Source organism: Budorcas taxicolor, chromosome 5 (assembly GCF_023091745.1).
Source record: "Budorcas taxicolor isolate Tak-1 chromosome 5, Takin1.1, whole genome shotgun sequence".
NCBI classification, from domain to species: domain Eukaryota; kingdom Metazoa; phylum Chordata; class Mammalia; order Artiodactyla; family Bovidae; genus Budorcas; species Budorcas taxicolor.
In genome coordinates, this window is record NC_068914.1 from 87,699,730 (window position 1) to 87,720,368 (window position 20,639).

Below are 20,639 nucleotides of genomic sequence, written 5' to 3' on the forward strand. Positions count from 1 at the left end.
TGGAATTTAGAAAGACAGTTACGACGATCTTATATGCAGGGCAGCAAAAGAGACACAGAAGTAAAGGACAGACTTTTGGACTCTGTGGGAGAAGGCGAGGGTGGGATGATTAGAGAGAATAGCACTGAGACATGCATATTACCATGTGTAAAACAGATGACCAGCGCAAATTCGATGCATGAAGCAGAACACCCACAGCCAGTGCTCTGGGACAACCCAGAGGAATAGGGTAGGGAGGGAGGTGGGAGGGGGGTTCAGGATGGGGGGACACAGGTGTACCCATGGCTGATTCATACTGATGAATGGCAAAAACCATCCCAATATTGTAAAGTAATTACCCTTCAATTAAAATAAATAAATTAATTTTAAAAAAGAAACACTTGTGTAAGTGTGCTAGAATCAAAGATTAGAAGCAATAATTATGCATCAACACTCATACCCTCTAACAAAACCTTCACATAGATTTTAAAAAAGTCAACTAAAGTCACTATCTGAATTTAGTCATGAAGACCTATGGTGTAGTCTTTGGGTCAGCTTCACCACGAACAAACAGTGAATAGTTGGATTTAATGCATTTTCCCATTTGAAACTACTGACCACTTTCTTGATAAATTTTGCAAAGTCTTAACAACATAGCTTAAAATGTGGGGGTTCTTTTTGCAATTCCAACATTGGTCTCATTCACATGAAGTAACAATATCTTCCACAAACCATGATATGTCATCTTTGGTCACTTAGAAAGAGATACTGGGAATTTTGCTTTCATACAAGAGGTTTACATTTTCAAGGTGTTGGGTTGACCAAAAAGTCCGTTCATATTTTTCCATAAAATGGTACAGAAATGCCTGAGGGAACTTTTTGGCCAACCCAATATTTCTATTTTGTCCATGGAAAAGTTTGTCCCATTATACTGGAGTAGCAATGCTTCCACTAGAAAATAAAATAATCCAGTAAAATCAGTCTAATTGCCCTCAAGAACATCAGAGGCTTTAGAGTACAAAAGCAGTGCATTTAACAGAAGGCATTCCTGAGGCGCTCTCACTAATCACAGCTCTCATAATTCAAGACCTATTTTCCCAGAAGACTGACAAAGAATGCTGGGTATGTCTCTTCTATCTACAGTGCAGTCATCATGTAGCATTAATAACACTGGTTTGGCAGATTGGCTTTGAAATTACATAATTCTGGCCCTTTTTTGTGCATAGTGTTTCAAATTCTATAAACAAAGTGAGATTTTTATTGACATTTGATTTCAATTACAATTTGAACTAAGTGAATGCAGAGTCATTGTAACAATTAAGCAAAAATCATTCCAGCTTGCAGAAGTTACTCCTTTTTCTGAATTCTGGTACCAAAACATTGTCTTCAGGACTTGTGCTACCATTCAGAGAAGTCGGCTCACTATTACGTGGCAGCATGGATAGGAGAGGAGTTTGGGAGAGAATGAATACATGTGTATGTGTGGCTGAGTTCCCTTTGCTCTCCACCTGAAACTATCAGGACATTGTTAATCTGCTATACTCCAACATAAAATAAAAAGTTTTTTTTAAAAAAAGACTTCTGCTACCACTGATTTGTGATTTATATTAATGTGCATATCCTTTACTCCTGTAAGACCCTTGACTGTGTCATTGTCTGTTGTTCTAAACATAGAAGGTGCTTAGTAACAACTTCCCACTGATCAGGGGAAAACCATCCCAATTGCAGTCTTGTTATCCATGCAAAATTTCAACAAACTTCAAGCCTTCAATGTAAAAAAGTAGAGACCTAGGCCCAAAAATAGGGTGCAACACAGTTTGAGTCATATTTTACAGTCTTTGAAATCCCACGTATAGCACTGCCATGGTTCTTTTTTCAGCTATGAGGGCTCACAGCTGTCAAACTCTCCATCTAAGTGCGTAAGGCAAGTGAAAGCTAAAGCTACCTTGGGATGACCCTCCTTCTTCCCTTCCTTCTTTCTGATTTATTTATGGCTGCATGGGTCTCGATTGCTGCATGGTGTGGCGAATTGGGGCTGCTCTCTAGTTGCAGTGTGCGGGCTTCTCATTGCGGTGGCTTCGCCTGTTGTTGAGCACAAGCTCTAGGCACACAGGCTTCAGTAACTGCAGCACATGGACCCAGCAGTTGTGGCACATGGGCTCCAGAGCAGGCAGGCTTCAACAGTTGTGGTGCATGGGCTTAATCGCTCTGCAGCATGTGGGATCTTCCTAGACAAGGGATTGAACCCATCCACGTCCTCTGCACTGGCAGGCAGATTCTTAACCGCTGGACCACCAGAGAAGTCCCTTCCCTTCCTTCTTACCTTTCCTCCTACCTAGCTGCCTTCTTACTTTCCTTTCCCCTCTACTTCCCTCCCCTTCTTTCTTGGATTGTTCTACTCATGCAGATTTGTACAAAGATGATCTAGAGTTTTCATCAAAAGGTGAGTGTATAGTAATGTGAATGTACTTAACACCATGGACCATGTAATTATACATGGCTGAAATAGTTGAAAAAGGGGGAGGTTGGTGGAAGGGGACTTGGATTTTTAATGCTGTTTAATTAATTTGCATGTGATTTCCATAATTAATGTGTTTTGCAGCGAATTTTCTAGTAAAATAATCCAGTATCTTTTCTATGCTTTTTCTAGACATTATTCTTGAGGTTGAATCCTTTACCACAGTACAGGCGTCCCCTCCCCTTACCTGTAGTTTTGCTTTCCATAGTTTCAGTTACCTTGAATCAACTGAGATCTGAAAATATTAAATGGAAAGTCCCAGAATAAACAATCCATAAGCCTTAAATTGTGTGCTGTGCTGAGTGTCATGGTAGAATCGCTTGTCATCCTGCTCTGTCCGACCCACGATGTAAATCATTCCTCTGTCCAGAATATCCTACCTGATAGCCACTTAGTAGCTGTCACGGTTATCAGATCTGCTGTCACGATATTGCAGTGCTTGTGTTTGAGTCACTCTTATTTTACTTAATATTAACCCCAAAGCACAAGAGTAGTGACACTGGCAATTCAGATATTCTCTTACTGTGCCTAATTTACAATTGCCATAGGTATTATGTATAGGAAAAAACATAGCATATATAGGGTTCAGTTTGAAGTACTCCCCCACTAGGGGTTTGGAACATAGCTGTATAGGGTTTACTTTGAAGTACTCCCTCACTAGGGGTTTGGAACATATCCCCCACCTGCAGGTAAGGGGCACCACTGTACTGTACAACTCAGCCAGGAAAACAGTCACAGATGAAAGGTGGTTGGAAGCATTAAACATATTTCTGAAACATAGTTTTGAGAAAAAGAATGAATAAAAGGAGGAAAGAAACAATAACTGGAAATTGCTGGACCCAGATATTTGCTTTATTTAAAAACTGTTTAGCATTCCACACCTACTAAAGCCCTTGGGGGAAAATTTGATTTTAATATTTCAAATGACAAAACAACATCATTCACTTGAGTTAGCCATGTTGAATTTGTAAATGCTTCAAAAGCCTTCTTTGAGGTAGAAATATTATATAAAAATGTACCTGGTGTCTTTAAAAATAACTAGTATCTGTTTCCGTTTCACATGGTCCTAAAATGCTCCACGGTCTCCTTCAATGGGAATGAAGGGTACAGAACATCCTACTTTAGCATAAGGATTATTTTGAAATGAAGACAACTGAGAAGAATCATATTCAAGGAAAGCTCTCCACACTTTCCCTGTTTGCCTGAAAGCAGGACATAAATTTGTAAAGGTATCCCCCTCCTTTCTCTTCCTGGAAGGACAGAAGTTAATCACTGGAGACAACTCTAGACCCTAATAGCCCAGGGATGGCACCAATGGAATCTATAAAATGAACTTTATTAACTCAGCACTTATCTTCTATTAGCTCCTCAAATATTTACCTCCCTACAATATGCTGCCCTAGAAACTCAAGGTCCTTCTCCTTCATCTTGCCACTTCTCTAATCATTTATTGCTTTCATTTCCTTTTTTTTAAAGATGCATAAGCTCAAGTTCTAACCATCTCTTTGAATCTCACCACTGAGTGCTCCCTTGCATACATATGGTGCGCATGTTACTAGACTTCTCTGTTTAATCAGTCTTTTTTCAGGTTAATTTACAGGGCCCCAGACAATGAACCCCTGGAGTAGGAAATGGCAACCCACTCCAGTATTCTTGCCTAGAAAACTCCATGGACAGAGGAGCCTGGTGAGCTAGAGTTTATGGTGTCTCAAAGAGTCAGAGTCTGAACATGCACATAAACACAAGAAAGGAACCTAAGATGGGTATAAGGAAAAACAGTTTTTCCTCCACTATAGGAAAAACTTATTTCTCTGCAGAGTAATGCTTAAGTCCACATTCAGTTTTAGGTTTTACTGAGATTATCTCTAAATGGTCTTCATGATATAAAGTCTGGCTCTTTCAAATTGGGCAGTTAGTGCCTTAATGGAAGGGAACCCCCAACTCTGCCCCAGCTACCTGCAATTTTATGAGGCAGACTTCAAATGAGTTATCAAAAATTATTCCCCAGGGGATTTGGACTTAGAATTCAGCTTTCCATAATTCCATAATAGTGAGACTAAAGGGAAACATTGGGGAAAAAAAAGAATCATTATTTTCAGCATTTGCAAACTAGATAAATGGCTTGATGAGATCTGAATATTATGTATTAAAATCAGCATGTTGATGAAGATATAGGCAATAAGCAAAAAATTAAAAAAATCAAAAAAGGATGACTACTTTGTATCTGAAGACTTCAAAGAAGTAAGCAAGAGATTTCTCTGGGGTTGTATAGAGATGCTAATGAAAGCACTTCTATGCCCCGAGGAGGGTGCAGACAAATACCATAAAATGAGAGTAAGTGCTGTCTGTGCGTTCCCTTAAAAATACTTTCCTAAGGGTTGGACTTACCCTGAATAGAGCTTTGAAAGTATATTGTGAAAACAGTAGCCAGCATTTATTATGTGCTTACTACCCTCCAGGTACTCTGGTAGAATATTTAATCTGACTTCATCCTTAAAATAACCCTGTGTTGGAAGAATTTTTAATTGACACTTTACAATCAAAGAAACTGAGGCAAGGAAAAATTGGTTTCCCAGACTTCCCTGGTGGTCCAGTGGCTAAGACTCCACACTCCCAATACAGGGGGCTCAAATTCGATCCCTGATCAGGGAACTAGATCCTACATGCCGCAACTAAGAGTTCACATGCTGCAACTAAGACCTGGTACAGGCAAAAAAATAAATATTAAAATGAACATAAAGAAGGAAAGGTTAGTTTTCCCAAGTTTACACAACTTACAATGACACACTGATTTGAAACTCTATCAGTATGATTTTTAAACCTGTACTACTTACTCCTTGGCCAGCTTTTCTCAAACTGGAATCACCTTGATTTTTGTTGAAATGTAGCTTCCTGGGTTTCAATCCCTGGTTCAGTATATCAGAATTGGAGGTTGTGGTATACAGAAATATGCATTTTTAAGAAGCTCCTATGTGATTCTAATACCTAATAAAGTTTAATAAGCACTGTGAAAAATTCTATTAGTTAAAAAAAATGAGGGTGAAACATGAGGTTGTTTAGCTGGCTATTTCTGAAACTACCTAATTGATCCTTCAGTCCATTTTCATGACTGCCTCATACTTTTGCGCATGTGCACTGCACAAAATGTGCCCTGGGGGACTTCCCTGGTTGTCCAGAGGTTAAGACTTTGCCTACCAACGCAGGGGTTGCAGGTGAGATTCCTGGTCAGGGAGCTAAGATCCCAGATGCCTTGCCACCAAAAAACCAAAACACAAAACAGAAGCAATACTGTAACAAATTCAATAAAGACTTTAAAAGTGGTCACATTAAAAAAAGTTTTTTTTAAATACAATAAAGGTGCCCTGAGATAAGACAGGAGTGGGGAGCAGGAGGGCTGGCTATGGGAGGAGAGATGGGGTGGAAATCTAGATCTGAATGCTAGATTTGCCTAGGGTTAGGGGGGTGGTCCTTTGTTGTAACTGGTAAAAAAGCATCCTATAGCCTAGCAACTGACCTAGCGATACCAGACAGGAAGACAAAGATTTGGTGTCTATCATGCTCAATATAAAAAACTGATTCCCTTTGACTTTGTCTCACCAAAGGAGATTTCCACCCCACAATGCTTGTTTTTGGCTAACAGGGAGAAAGAATGTTGATAATCTCTTTTTTTTAATGGAGTGGAAAATTTCTTAAACTTATCTTAACCAGTTCACATAAAAATCCGAACTGCAATGGCACCCCACTCCAGTCCTCTTGCCTGGAAAATCCCATGGACAGAGGAGCCTGGTAGGCTGCAGTCCATGGGGTCGCTAAGGGTCGGACACGACTGAGCAACTTCACTTTCACTTTTCACTTTCATGCATTGGAGAAGGAAATGGCAACCCACTCCAGTGTTCTTGCCTGGAGAATCCCAGGGACAGAGGAGCCTGGTGGGCTGCCATCTGTGGGGTCGCACAGAGTCGGACACGACTGAAGCGACTTAGCAGCAGCAGCAGCATCACATGATGGTAACAGTCCCCACTGAAAGACAAGACGATCTCCTTCAAAGTGCTTTCTCCATGAAGATCTTATAGGAAACAGAGATCTTTCTAGATTTACGATCACACATACTTCTTATCTGAGCACAGAAACTTCCTTTTCATATGGGCCGCCAGAACATTAAAATTTTCCCATCTCCAGCAAGACTATGTTGACTTTTTTGGTGCCAATCAGACCTTTCATGCTTTGTCTTATTTTCTTCACACCTTTCTAATTTATCTTGCAAAATTCTGTGAATCTTTAGAGCACTCATTGAACCTTTCTTAGAATAGGCGTGTATCAATTATGTACATTTACACATCAGGTATACAATAAACATTGGAAATTATTTTAGTTGCCAAGCTTTACCCATATTTTTATGAAAAAGAATATGCTACCTCACTACTGAAAATTGCACTTAAGTATTTTGATGAAATCTCATTTCAAAGTCTACAAATGCCTCACCATTATCACAATCACAGAATAATTCTGCAGGCATAATGTCAGTTCATATATGCCAGGCCTCTGGTATAGCAGCATAGCCAAATGACATAAAAAAGGTCATGATTTCATCTTTTGAACCTTTTGAAGAGATTCTATCTATTCCTGCTCTAAATCTTGTTTATTATTGGTAACATGACCTACTTTTTTGAAAAAAAAAAAAAAATCTGAAACAGATAAAAATAAAAACAAAAAAACTTAAATACAATAAAATCTTTAAATTGACAGTAAAGAACAAGTACAATGTAATTAGGATAGAGATAAAACAGAAATCCCAGGCTAAGAAAAGCTCCTGCCTTAAAGCATAAGTAGAACTTACCTCTTGAGCATCCCAGTGCCCAAGGAAAAAAGAACAGAGATGAGTTACACATTGTCATTATATTAAAAAAAAGAAATGTGTCAGTTCACCAGATTGAACTTTTTGCTAAGGCTAACCTCCATAAATTAGGTTGTGTGCATTTTTACATGAAGCAATCTGTATAACACATTTAAAGTCCCTTAACAGCAGGTTTACAAAGCTGGTTAATGAAACCATGTTAGGGCTTTTCAAACACTGATTTCAAGGTCTCAGTTCTCCTGAGGTTTTAAATAAGTTTTCAGGTGAGGTTGATGATTACTCACATTTGGTAATACATGACCTAAACATTATTTCACTCCCAGTTTTACTAAACAGCACACACCTAAAGTACACAGTCTGATGATTTTCATAGTATACACCTGTGAAACCATCACCAAAATCAAGCTGGTAGATGTATCCCTTGCTGCCAAAGTTTCTTTGTACTCTCCGATAAGCCCTCCTTGTCACTCATACCCCGGAGAAGACAATGGTACCCCACTCCAGTACTCTTGCCTGGAAAATCCCATGGACAGAGGAGCCTGGTGGGCTGCAGTCCATGGGGTCATAAGAGTCGGACATGGCTGAGCAAGTTCACTTTCACTTTTCACTTTCATGCATTGGAGAAGGAAATGGCAACCCACTCCAGTGTTCTTGCCTGGAGAATCCCAGGGATGGAGGAGCCTGGTGGGCTGCCGTCTCTGGGGTCGCACAGAGTCAGACACGACTGAAGTGACTTAGCAGCAGCAGCAGTCACTCATACCCACACCTCCTACCAACAACGTTTTTTAAATATCAAATGTATCAGTCTGGTTTTCCACAATAACAAGAGCAAGTCATTCAAGACTGAAATCACTGAAAAGCAGTCTCGGTTATGGGTTGAAAGGAGAGTCTTCTGTCAGGTTAGATTCCTGACATTGAAGTGACAACACATTTTATATCTAATACTGAAGAACCTGACATGTATTCATTCCCAGAGAACTTTGCATGAAGTTGGGCTTCAGTGTTTGAAAGTTTTCTATAAAAGTCTCTAATGTATAGACAAATATTCAGTTGATATAAATCCCTGGCAGTTCAGTGGTTAAGACTTGGTGCTCTCACTGTCGTGGGCCCTGGGTTTGATTCCTGGTTGGGGAATTAAGATCCCACAAGCTGTGCAGCATGGCCAAAAATAAATAAATGAATAAAATAAAAACAATCCAAATATTCAGTTGAATTGCCACAGGTGCGAGGTGGCTATGGCACACAAGATTTTCAGGTAGGAACTTATTTAATCATTGATACCTAATCTGGGAAACTTTAATGTGGGTATTCTTAAATGTTTCTGTTTTCAGCAACATTGAAACTCAAATGTTTCAAGTTTCAGAGCACATGGCTCTATAACCTGTGCTTGCTGCTGCTGCTGCTGCTAAATCGCTTCAGTTGTGTCCCACTCTGTGTGACCTCATAGACGGCAGCCCATCAGGCTCCACCATCCCTGGGATTCTCCAGGCAAGAACACTGGAGTGGGTTGCCATTTCCTTCTCCAATGTATGAAAGTGAAAAGTGAAAATTGAAAGTGAAGTCGCTCAGTCGTGTCCGAATCTTTACGATCCCACGGACTGCAGCCCACTAGGCTCCTCCGTCCATGGGATTCTCCAGGCAAGAGTACTGGAGTGGGGTGCCATCTAGAAGACCAAATTAAAATGTACCCCATGAAGAAACTGACTTGATCCACTGATTAGTGATTTTTTAAAAAATTGCTTTCTACCTATAGATGTTGAAGATTAGCCAATAAAAACACTGAATTTGGTTTTGGCATAGTTGAGCTGTCCTTACTAAGAGTAATTAACCAATGTGTTTATTTAGTTACTGTCTGAAGCAAACATAAGAACTTGGCAAGAGAGGACAAAGCATGTTAATTGTCCTCTCTTATAAATGATTGTATATCTTCTTATACAATCTCAGGAAGGCACCTGAACAGCTGATCCAGAAGCTGTATCAAGTTATTGCTATAAATTACAGTAGGAAACGGGGACCAGAATACAGACCCTTTGTAGTATTCTTTAGGGTGATTTGCTGTATGGTGAGCCCATCTTTGTCCACTTGCTTTCAGCTACGATATTGTGATATGGGCTTTTTTTTTTTTTTTTGGTTGCTCTGTATCTTCCTTCCAGAATGTGGGCTTTCTCTAGCCGCAGCGAGTAGGGAACACTCTCTAGCTGTGGTGCCCAGGTTTCTCATTGTCGTGGCTTCTCCTGCTGTGGAGCACGGGCTTCAGTACTTACAGTGCCTGGGCTCTAGAGCACAAGCTCAACAGTTGAAGTGTACAGGCTTCATTGCTTCATGGCATGTGGAGACTTTCCAGACCAGGGATCAACCCCATGTCCCCTGTACTGGCAGGCGGATTCTCATCCACTGTACTACCAGGGAAGTCCTTTAAGGGGCTTTTAAAAGCTTGAGAGGTATTCTATTGACATCACAGCTTTACTCCAGAGATGGCATCTATTAGGGTGAAAGGTTGATTATAGGTCTATAAGTGTTATGCTGCTGCTGCTGCTGCTAAGTCGCTTCAGTCGTGTCCGACTCTGTGCGACCCCATAGACGGCAGCCCACCAGGCTCCCCCGTTCCTGGGATTCTCCAGGCAAGAACACTGGAATGGGTAAACATCCTTATATTTTCTTAGCTGTTTTCTCCAATTAGATGAACTTAGAGAAGTAAATGTTTTCTTTATTTTTAATTGGTGGATAATTGCTTTACAATGTTGTGTTAGTTTCTGCCATACATCAACATGAATCAGCCATAGGTATACATATGTCCCCTCGCCCTTGATCCTCCCTCCCACCCCATCCCATCCTTCTAGGTTGTCTGGAGTAGTAATGTTTTTTTTAAAAAATATTTATTTATTTGACTGCACGGGGTCTTAGATGTGCCGTGAGGGATCATCGGTCTTCACTGCTGCTGCTACTGCTAAGGTGCTTCAGTCGTGTCTGACTCAGTGCAACCCCATAGACGGCAGCCCACCAGGCTCCCCCGTCCCTGGGATTCTCCAGGCAAGAACACTGGAGTGGGTTGCCATTTCCTTCTCCAATGCATGAAAGTGAAAAGTGAAAGTAAAGTCACTCAGCAGGATCAAACATGGACTCCCTTCATTGGGAGCTCGGAGTCTTAGTCACTGGACCACCAGGGAAGTCCAACAGTAATGTTTAATTGTATAAGAGTTGTTCCTCAGCTTGCCTATTCTTCATGGAGGAAATTACATCCAGACTCAAATCTGCATTTTTCAGAAAGAAAAATCTGCACTGAGCGTTGGCAGGATATTCAGCAAACAGGCAGGTGTGATATTTTGGAGCAATAAAGGGTTACATTAATTATAAATAGGGAAGATTAGACTTTAAGTCCACCTTGATGGAGAGTTCTACGCAAAGCTGCAAATATAGCACCATCTTTCAGCATATGAACTTGAATTAGAAAATCCTGGGCTTAAATATGGGCTTTATAACTTGCTAACTACATGGTCTGAAGAAAAATACTTAATACCTTTGAGTCTTAATTTTTTCACCTGTAAAATGGGTATAATAATATCTACCGTAAAGGGTTCTCCTGAGGAGTAAATGAGATAATGCACACGAGGTATGTAGGCAGATAGCTGCCTAATAGTGAACATTCAACATTCCATAAGAGGTGGTATCATTAATGACTGTCATTACAAATTTGAGGCACACAGCTCAGAAAATGATTTTAAAATGTTGGCAGTAACATATCTTCCACAAATATCTTCTTCAGTCTAAGACTCCCAGGCTGAAGTCATAGCAAACCCTTTTAATCAAATTAGAACTCCTTTTGGTATCATGCTAAGTCGCTTTAGTCGTGTCCGACTCTGTGCAACCCAATAGATGGAAGCCCACCAGGCTCCCCTGTCACTGGGATTCTCCAGGCAAGAACACTGGAGTGGGTTGCCATTTCCTTCTCCAATGCATGAAAGTGAAAAATGAAAGTGAAGTCGCTCAGTCGTGTCCGACTCTTAGCGACCCCATGGACTACAGCCTACCAGGCTCCTCTGTCCATGGGGTTTTGCAGGCAAGAGTACTGGAGTGGCTTGCCATTGCCTTCTCCTCCTTTTGGTATAGATAACCTCATTTCCTTCAGGCTTCTTTGCCCCTTGTAGTCATCATTCCAGTCCTATACAGACAGGCTTAAAGGTAGCAGTGTGAAGAAAGAGGATAGAGGAAGACTTCCTGGGAGGTCCAGTGGTTAAGACTCTGTGATTCCACTGCAGGGGGCCCGGTTTCAGTCTCTGGTGGGGGAACTAAAATCCTGCATGCCATACAGTGAGGCCAAAACAATTTTTTAAAAAAGAAAGACAAGAAAGAGAATTCATTTAACAAGCTAATTGTTACAATTGCCCCCGAAAAGCTCAGGGCTTAGGGGTACTAATACCCACACAGTCAAAAATCCCTATATAATTGTACAGTTAGCCATTCTATCCCAAGTTGCTCATCCATGGATTCAGCCAACTGCAGATAATATGGTACCACAGTATTTATTGAAATAAAATCCATGTATAAGTGGACCTTTGCAGTTCAGACCTGTGTTGTTCAGGGTCAACTATACTTTCCATTCTGGTATATGTATCTTGAATAGAGATATGCAAGGGGAAAAAAAATCAGTAACACTAGTTGCTTGATTAGGAACACAAATAGAAATTATCCCTTAAATTTATCCCAAGCCATCATTTAGCAACATTAAATTATTATAGTGGTTGGGTTTATTTAGCAAACATTTTCCTACTCATTACAATGATTGTCCCTACAGATGCAGCCCAGACAAGTAACTGTCTCAATCCAGCTCTTCTAAAGTAGAGGCCTAGGAAAACCATGGCAATCTTGTGCTCCCAGAGTAAAAAACTTCTTTTAAGTTTTTATTCACACTAGGTAGTAATTATTTTTTGTACATCTGTCTATTTTTGCAGCCTGAGTCTAAGAACCCTGAAGTCATTAGGGATAATCCTTGCCTGAGAAAATCTCTCCTGCATTTTCAAGAAAAAAAGAGGAATTACTGTCAAGACTTGCAAACCAAGAGGATGCTTATTACTTTTTGCCTTTAAAAAGGGCAAATCAAGGAACTGATTTTATCCTACATTCAGCTTGGCATAATTACAAATCCTCTGTTTTTGTTGTTTGTTTTGTTCCTTAAAAAAACTTTTTGTTTTGTTTTGGGGTATAGCCGATTAACAATATTGTGACAGTTTCACGTGAACAGCGAAGTATGACTCAGCCATACATATACATGTATCCATTCTCCCCCCAATTCCCCTCCCACCCAGAATGCCATATAACCTTGAGCAGAGCTCCATGTCCTATGCAGTAAGTCTTTGTTTAGATCCTTTGTGTTGTTCCATTTAAAAAATGGAAAAATAATTTAAACTATCCAGATAGTTTCTAAGGCAGAAACCTAAGACTGCATTACATTTGCATGAAATCCTTTCCTTTTCCACCCACCTCTGTGAATTGTTCAGGAAGAGTCACCTGTACCTGCAACTGTGACTGCTGGAGAGCATGACTTTCAGCTCCCTGACAGCACCAAAGAGGATGAGTCTGTAAAGTGGATGACGGTTTTGGCCCAGTACTTCCTCTGAGCTTTTCCTAAGAAAAGCTGTTCTTTGGGGTAATTTGGCTTGTGGGCCTCTGAATTACCAGGTAAGCTATTTATTTCACACAGAGCTGTGTTTTCTGGCCAGAGTGCTTAAATTTAAGATTTAAACAGAAATAAACTAGAGAAAGGAAGACATCTACATTCTATTTAAGACAAACTGTTCCCATAATAGTTCTTACCTGTGTACCCTACTTGGTAGTTCCAATTTTAAAGTGAAAAGCTATGCCATTAAAAAGAAATCACCATGGGAAAGATGGGTTATTCAATAAATTGTATTGGGACAATACTGATCATTTGGGGAAAAGGCATTGGTTCTCCATCTTATTCTTTACCAAAAAAGAAAAGAAAAATTCCAGTTGGACTGAAAACCATGAATGCTCTAGAAGAACACCTGAATGTTTAAAAATAACACTGGAATGAGAAACACAAAAAGTCTTTGTAATGGAGTTTTTTGATACAAATATGTCCCAAGTATTCTACTGGACTTACTTATACTAAGAAGTTACTAATTGTTTATCAGAAATTAAAATTTAACTAGGTTTCTTGTATTTCAGTTCACTAAATTTAGCAACCCTAATTTCTAAGACATGAAATATAGAAATTACTGAGAAAATATGAATGATCCAATTATAGAATATACATTTTTTAATAGCCAAAAAACTCCACGAAGACCCATAGGTAAAATAAAAGCAACTAGCTAATAAAAATAAATTTTTTTTCATATGAAAAAGATACTCAATTCTTTAATAAAAGAACAGGGTAGTGTCATTGGCCAAGATGGTGGAGTAGGAAGACCCTGAGCGCACCTTCTCCCCAAAGCATCCAAAATAACAACTATTTACAGAGCAACCATCCATGAGAACAATGTGAAGACAAGCAGAAACGATTTTCCACGGCTTAAGATATAAAGAAGGAACCACACAAGATGGGTGGGAGGAATGGAGCTGACACACAGTCAAAATCCACAAGCTCAGGTGCAGCTGCTGCTGCTAATTCGCTTCAGTCATGTCCAGCTCTGTGCAACCCCATAGACGGCAGCCCACCAGGTCCCCCTGGGATTCTCCAGGCAAGAACACTGGAGTGGGTGGCCATTTCCTTCTCTAATGCATGAAAGTGAAAAGTGAAAGTGAAGTCACTCAGTCGTGTCCGACTCTTATGGCCCCATGGAATGCAGCCTACCAGGCTCCTCCGTCCATGGGATTTTCCAGGCAAGAGTACTTGAGTGGGTTGCCATTTCCTTCTCCAACAAGCTCGGGTAGACAACTCACAAACAGAAAGATAATCACAGTCGCAAAGACTCTTCCCAAAGAGTGAGAGGTCTGAGCACCACACTGAGCTCCCCAGCTTGGGGGTCCTGCACTGAGAAGACAAGCTTCCAGAACATCTGGCAGTGAAGACAGTGGGACCTGACCACAGGAGAGCTGCAGCACTATAGGAAACATAGACTCTGTCCTTAAAGATGCACAAAAAAATATTGTGCCATGAGGGCCAGCACAGAGGCAGTGCTTTGAAAGGAACCTAGAAAAACCCACTTGCTGGTCCTGGAGAGCCTCCTGGAGAAGAAGAAAGCAACTGGAACTACCCCTGGGGACACCAACACTGGTAGGAGCCATCTGGGGGAGCTCATTCTCCCATGAGGACATTGGTGCTGGTGAGTGCCGTTCTGGAGTCTTCCCTAGCCTATTACTGCTAGGGGAGTATGTCCCCACCAGCAGGCCAGGGCAAGCCCCGAGTCCTCCACGGCAGGATGGCTGTCTTATAAGGCAGGGTCTGACAGTCAGTTGGGGTGGGGCTAGCCCCACTTACCACTGCATCCACAGTAGTCGGCCCTATCACAGCAGATGGATGTATGTAACTCAGAGTATAGCTCTGGTGGCTAGATAGGGGTGTGGCTCATCAAACCTCATGGACCTCACAGGACCTCCTAGGACCTCTCTTCCACAGGATAGAATTTCCTAGGATCAGAGGATCGAACCTCATGAGATGTCTTACATACTGCCATTTTTCCAAATCAGGAAACAACCCACCTACCTGAAAGTGAAAGTTGCTCAGTCGCTCCGACCCTTTGCAAGCCCATGGGCTACACAGTCCATGGAATTCTCCAGGCCATGGGGTGGGTAGCCTTTCCCTTCTCCAAGGGACCTTCCCAACCCAGGTCGCCCGCATTGCAGGTGGGTTCTTTACCAGCTGAGCCACAATCAGGAAACAACCCACCTACCTAATACATACAAATCAACACAGAGAATGAGGTAAAATGAGGCAACAGAGGAATACGTTCCAAATGCAGGAATAAGATATAACCTTAGAAAGAGAACTTTTTAAAGTGGCGAAAGCAAGCTACAAATATTTAAAGGTAATGATCATGAGATCAACAAACTCAAGAGAAGGATGGATGAACCAAGTGAGAATCTTAACAAAGGATTAGAAAACATGAAGAACCACACAGAGCTGAAGAATACAAGAGCTGAAAGAAAAAATACACTAGAAGGAGTCCACAGGAGAGTAGATGATACAGAAGGCTTCCCTGGTGGTTTAGCAGTGAAGAATACACCTGCAGTGCAGGAGACAGAGGTTTGATCCCTGATTTGGAAAGATCCCCTGGAGAAGGAAATGGCAACCCACTCCAGTATTCTTGCCTGGGAAATCCCATGGACAGAGGAGCCTGGGGGGCAGGGGTTACGATGCATGCAGTTGCAAAGAGTTGGAAATGACTTAGTGACTAAACAGCAACAAAATGATACGGAGGAACAGATCAGTGAGTGACCTGGAAGGCAAAGTAGTGAAAACCACCCAAACTGAACAGAAAAAGAAAATAATGTTTTTCAAACATTAGGATATTTTAAGGGACTTCTGGGACAACATCAAGCAAACTAACATTTGCATTTTTGGAGTCTTAGAAGGAGAAGAAAGAAAGAAATGGGGCAAACTTATTTGAAGAAATATTAGCTAAAAACATCCTTAACTATAAAAGGAAACAGACATCTAAGTACAAGAATCACAAAGTCCCAACAAGAGGAATCCAAAGAAGTTCGCGCTGAGAGACACTGTGATTAAAATGGCTAAAAGACAATGTTCTCACACCATAAACTTAAAACGTAAGACTTGAAACCTTAGAACTCCTAGAAGAAATCACAGGGAGTATGCTCTCTGACACGGATCTTAACAACACTTCTTTTGGATAAGGCTTCTCAGGCAAGGGAAACAAAAGAAAAACTAACAAATGGGACTACACCAAACTAAAAAGCTTTTGCACACACACACACAAAAACAAAAGCCTACTGAATGGGAGAAGATATTTGCTAGTGATATATCTGTCAAGGGGTTAATATCCAAAGTACACAAAGAACTCCTACAACTCAACATCAAAAACAAACAAACAGAAACCCTGATTAAAAATGGGCAGAGGACTTGAACAGACACTTTTTAAAAGAAAACATGGCCAATAGGCACATGAAAAGACGCTTGACATCATTAATCATCAGGGAAATGCAAACTAAAGCCACAATGAGATGTCATCTTGGTAAATCTAAGTAAGTGTTTCCCTGAGTTCTGTGAGCCACTCTAGCAAATCAAGCCTGATGTGGAGGTCATAGAAACCTGATTTGTAGCCAAGTCAGACTCCAAGTACAGTTAAAGCTATGATTTTTCCAGTAGTGATGTATGGATGGGAGAAGGCAATGGCACCCCACTCCAGTACTCTTGCCTGGAAAATCCCATGGATGGAGGAGCTTGGTGGGCTGCAGTCCATGGGGTCGCTAAGAGTCAGGCATGACTGAGCAACTTCACTTTCACTTTTTACTTTCATGCATTGGAGAAGGAAATGGCAACCCACTCTAGTATTCGTGCCTGGAGAGTCCCAGGGGCAGAGGAGCCTGGTGGGCTGCCGTCTATGGGGTCGCAACAGAGTCGGACACGACTGAAGCAACTTAGCAGCAGCAGCAGCAGCAGCAGCAGCATGTATGGATGTGAGAGTTGGAGCATAAAGAAGGCTGAAATTGTGGATCTGGAAAGTCCCTTGGACAACAAGGAGGTCAAACCAGTCAATCCCAAAGGAAATCAACCCTGAATATTCATTGGAAGAACTGAAGCTGAAGCTCCAATACTTTGGCCACCTGATGCAAAGAGCCGACTCACTGGAAAAGACCCTGATGCTGGGAAAGATTGAGGGCAAGAGGAGAAGGGGGTGACAGATGGTTGGGTGGCATCACTGACTCAATGGGCATGAGTCTGAGCAAACTCCAGGAGATAGTGAAGGACAGGGAAGCCTGGCGTGCTGCAGTCCATGCGGTGGACTTAGAGACGGAACAACAACAACAGAACCCAGCTAGTGCTAGTGGCAAAGAACCTGCCTGTCAACACAGGAGGCTTAAGAAATGTGGGCTCGATCCTTGGGTTCAGAAGGTCCCCTGGAAGAAGGCATAGCAACCTACTCCAGTATTTTTGCTTGGAGAATCCCATGAACAGAGGAGTTGGCAGGCTATGGTCCATAGGGTTGCAAAGAGTTGGACACAACTAAAGCGACTTGGCATGCACACACAGAAACTGTGGGTAACCTAGTTCAGTTCAGTTCAGTCGCTCAGTTGTGTCTGACTCTTTGCAACCCTAAGAACCACAACAAGCCAGGCCTCCCTGTCTATCACCAACTTCCAGAGTTTACCCAAACTCATGTCCATTGAGTCAGTGATGCCATCTAACCATCTCATCGGACTGGAAAAGGTCAGTTTTCCTTCCAATTTCCCAATGCCCAAAGGCAATGTCAAAGAATGCTCAAACTACCACACAATTGCACTCATCTCACACGCTAGTAAAGTAATACTCAAAATTCTCCAAGCCAGGCTTCAGCAATATGTGAGCCGTGAACTTCCAGATGTTCAAGGTGGTTTTAGAAAAAGCAGAGGAGCCAGAGATCAAATTGCCAACGTCCAATGGATCATCGAAAAAGCAAGAGTTCCAGAAAAACATCTATTTCTGCTTTATTGATTATGCCAAAGCCTTTGATTGTGTGGATCACAATAAATTGTGGAAAATTCTTCAAGAGATGGGAATACCAGACCACCTGACCTGCCTCTTGAGAACCTGTACACAGGTCAGGAAGCAACAGTTAGAACTGGACATGGAACAACAGACTGGTTCCAAATAGGAAAAGGAGCACATCAAGGCTGTATATTGTCACCCTGCTTATTTAACTTCTATGCAGAGTACATCATGAGAAACACTGGGCTGGAAGAAGCACAAGCTGAAATCAAGATTGCTGGGAGAAATATCAATAACCTCAGATATGCAGATGACACCACCCTTATGGCAGAAAATGAAGAAGAACTAAAGAGCCTCTTGATGAAAGTGAAAGAAGAGAGTGAAAAAGTAAGACCTACTAATAATTGGCATCTGAAGCGGCCTAGAAGCCATCTGGTGCTATTGAGCCCTTAACCTTTGGGCTCTGATTCTGTCTCCAAGTATATAATGTCAGAACTGAGTTATTAATAAATTGGAGGACACCAGCTGGAATGGTGGAAAATTGCTTGATGTGGGGAAAAACCCACATACATTTAGTGGTCAGAAGTGAAATTTTTGTATGAAGAATGAAGGAGACACACAGGAAGGAGACTGAACTGAGATTTTCTATTAAAGCTTCAAACCAAGGCCATACCCAAGTTCCCTAACTTGGAGAAATGAATTCGTCAATCCACAGAACACAACACAGATTCAAAATCTTTAGAAACTTGGGGCAATTTAAAAGCTTTAGAATTGAAGAGAGGCTCATAGCCATTCATTGTAAAAGATAATTACCCTTAATACTATCTACAGATTACTACCAGTATGTTTCCTATTGATGCTCTAACAAATTTAGCAGCTTTAAGGAGCCTGGTGGGCTACAGTCCATGGGGTCGCAAAGTCGGACTCGACTGAGCGACTTCACTCTCACTTTGGCTTCCCTGGTGGCTCAGACGGTAAAGCGTCTGCCTACGATGCGGGAGACCCAGGTTCGATCCCTGGGTTGGGAAGATCCCCTGGAGAAGGACATAGCAACCCACTCCAGCACTCTTGCCTGGAAAGTCCCATGGACGGAGGAGCCTGGTAGGCTAGAGTCCATGGGGGTCGCGAAGAGTCAGACATGACTGAGTGACTTCACTTCACTTCACTTCAAACAATGCAAATTCATTCCCTTCTAGTTCTGCAGGTTAGAAGTTTGAACTCTGATTCCCTGTGCTGAAACGGAGGTGTTAGCAGAGCTGTTCCTTCTGAAGGCTCTGGGGAGAATCCGTTTCTTTGCCTTTTCCAGTTCCTAGAGGTTCCCCGCATCCCTCGGCTCCTGGCCCCTCCTCAGCATCACTCCAGCCTCTTGCTTCCACTGTCACATTTTATGCCACTCCTTGGATCTTCATCACTCTCTTATAAAGACCTGTCAATTCAGCTCTGCCCAGATAACGCAAATAAACCGTTCATCTCAAGACCCTTTACTTAACTGCATCTGTGAAGTCCCTTTTACTATACAAGGTAACATAAGGTAACAAGGTAAGGTACCATAAATCCATGGAGACTAGGATGTGGACATCTTCACATGTATGTGTGCTAAGTCACTTCAATCGTGTCCAACTCTCTGTGACCCCATGGACTGTAACCCGTTAGACCCCTCTGTCCATGGCATTCTCCAGGCAGGAATACTGGAATGGGTTCCTATGTCCTCCTCCAGAGGATCTTCCTGATCCAGGGATGGAACCCACATCTCTTATGTCTCCTGCATGGGCAGGCAGGTTCTTTACCACTAGTGCCACCTGGGAAGCGCTGTGGATATCTTTAGGGGCCATTATTTAGACAGTTACATAAATTATCTATTCCTTTCCCCAATTAGTCATTCAGAATTAAATCATCAACAGAAGGAACTATTTAAAAAGGCGAGGGAGTACTTCCCTGGAGATTCAGTGGTTAAGACTTCAATGCAGGGAGCGTGGGTTCAATCCCTGGTCGGGGAAGTAGGATCCCAGGTGCCATGTGACACAGTCAAAAAACAAAAGTTAAAAACAAGACAAAAAAACTAAAGAATAAATTCTTTTCTAATATCCCAACTTGAATTATAAAAAAAAAAAAATCTACTTTTTTCATTTTTTTCAACATTTGCTCTTTTATGACAAAGGCATTTACACACAAAACACACATGACGAAAGATATTACAAAACACCTCTCTTTCCTGCATCCACACCATTTTCCTGCACTGTTTTCCTGGAGTTCCAGCACATCCCCCAGTACCCACTGTTCCTAATCATTAATAGAGCTCCAAAAATTTCAATCCTCCACTTTAATCCTCCCTAAGGAACTGCCTCCTTATTTTTTATAAACTTTATTTCATCTTAATAATACATTAATATAATACCACATCAACTAATACATTAATAATAATAAAATAATACATCTTTTCTGTTTTCCTTTCAACTTTACACTTTATCAAATGTGTCCAAAGATTCTTGATTCTTCTTTACTCAGTCTTTCATGAAACAATGTCATGAGTAATTCTCTGTATTAATTTTAACTACAATGCCATACCACATTATAAATTTGACCCTCTTGAACTTTTTCTCCATTATCTTTCCTTCAAGTCTTTTCAAAGCTCTGAATTTTAAAACTGAGGTAGAATTTCCAGAGAAATTCAGAGATAATAA

The 20,639-nt window shown here is 41.3% G+C and overlaps 1 protein-coding gene and 1 non-coding gene across 2 annotated transcripts in view; one reads left to right on the plus strand and one right to left on the minus strand.

Moving 5' to 3' along the window:
* KCNMB4 (potassium calcium-activated channel subfamily M regulatory beta subunit 4) overlaps positions 1–20,639 on the minus strand; it is a 75,324-nt gene that overhangs the window by 2,298 nt on the left and 52,387 nt on the right. The gene's annotated exons all lie outside the window — the stretch shown is intronic.
* On the plus strand, positions 18,915–18,986 carry TRNAR-ACG (transfer RNA arginine (anticodon ACG)). The gene has a single exon. It is a non-coding gene; the product is annotated as a tRNA-Arg (tRNA).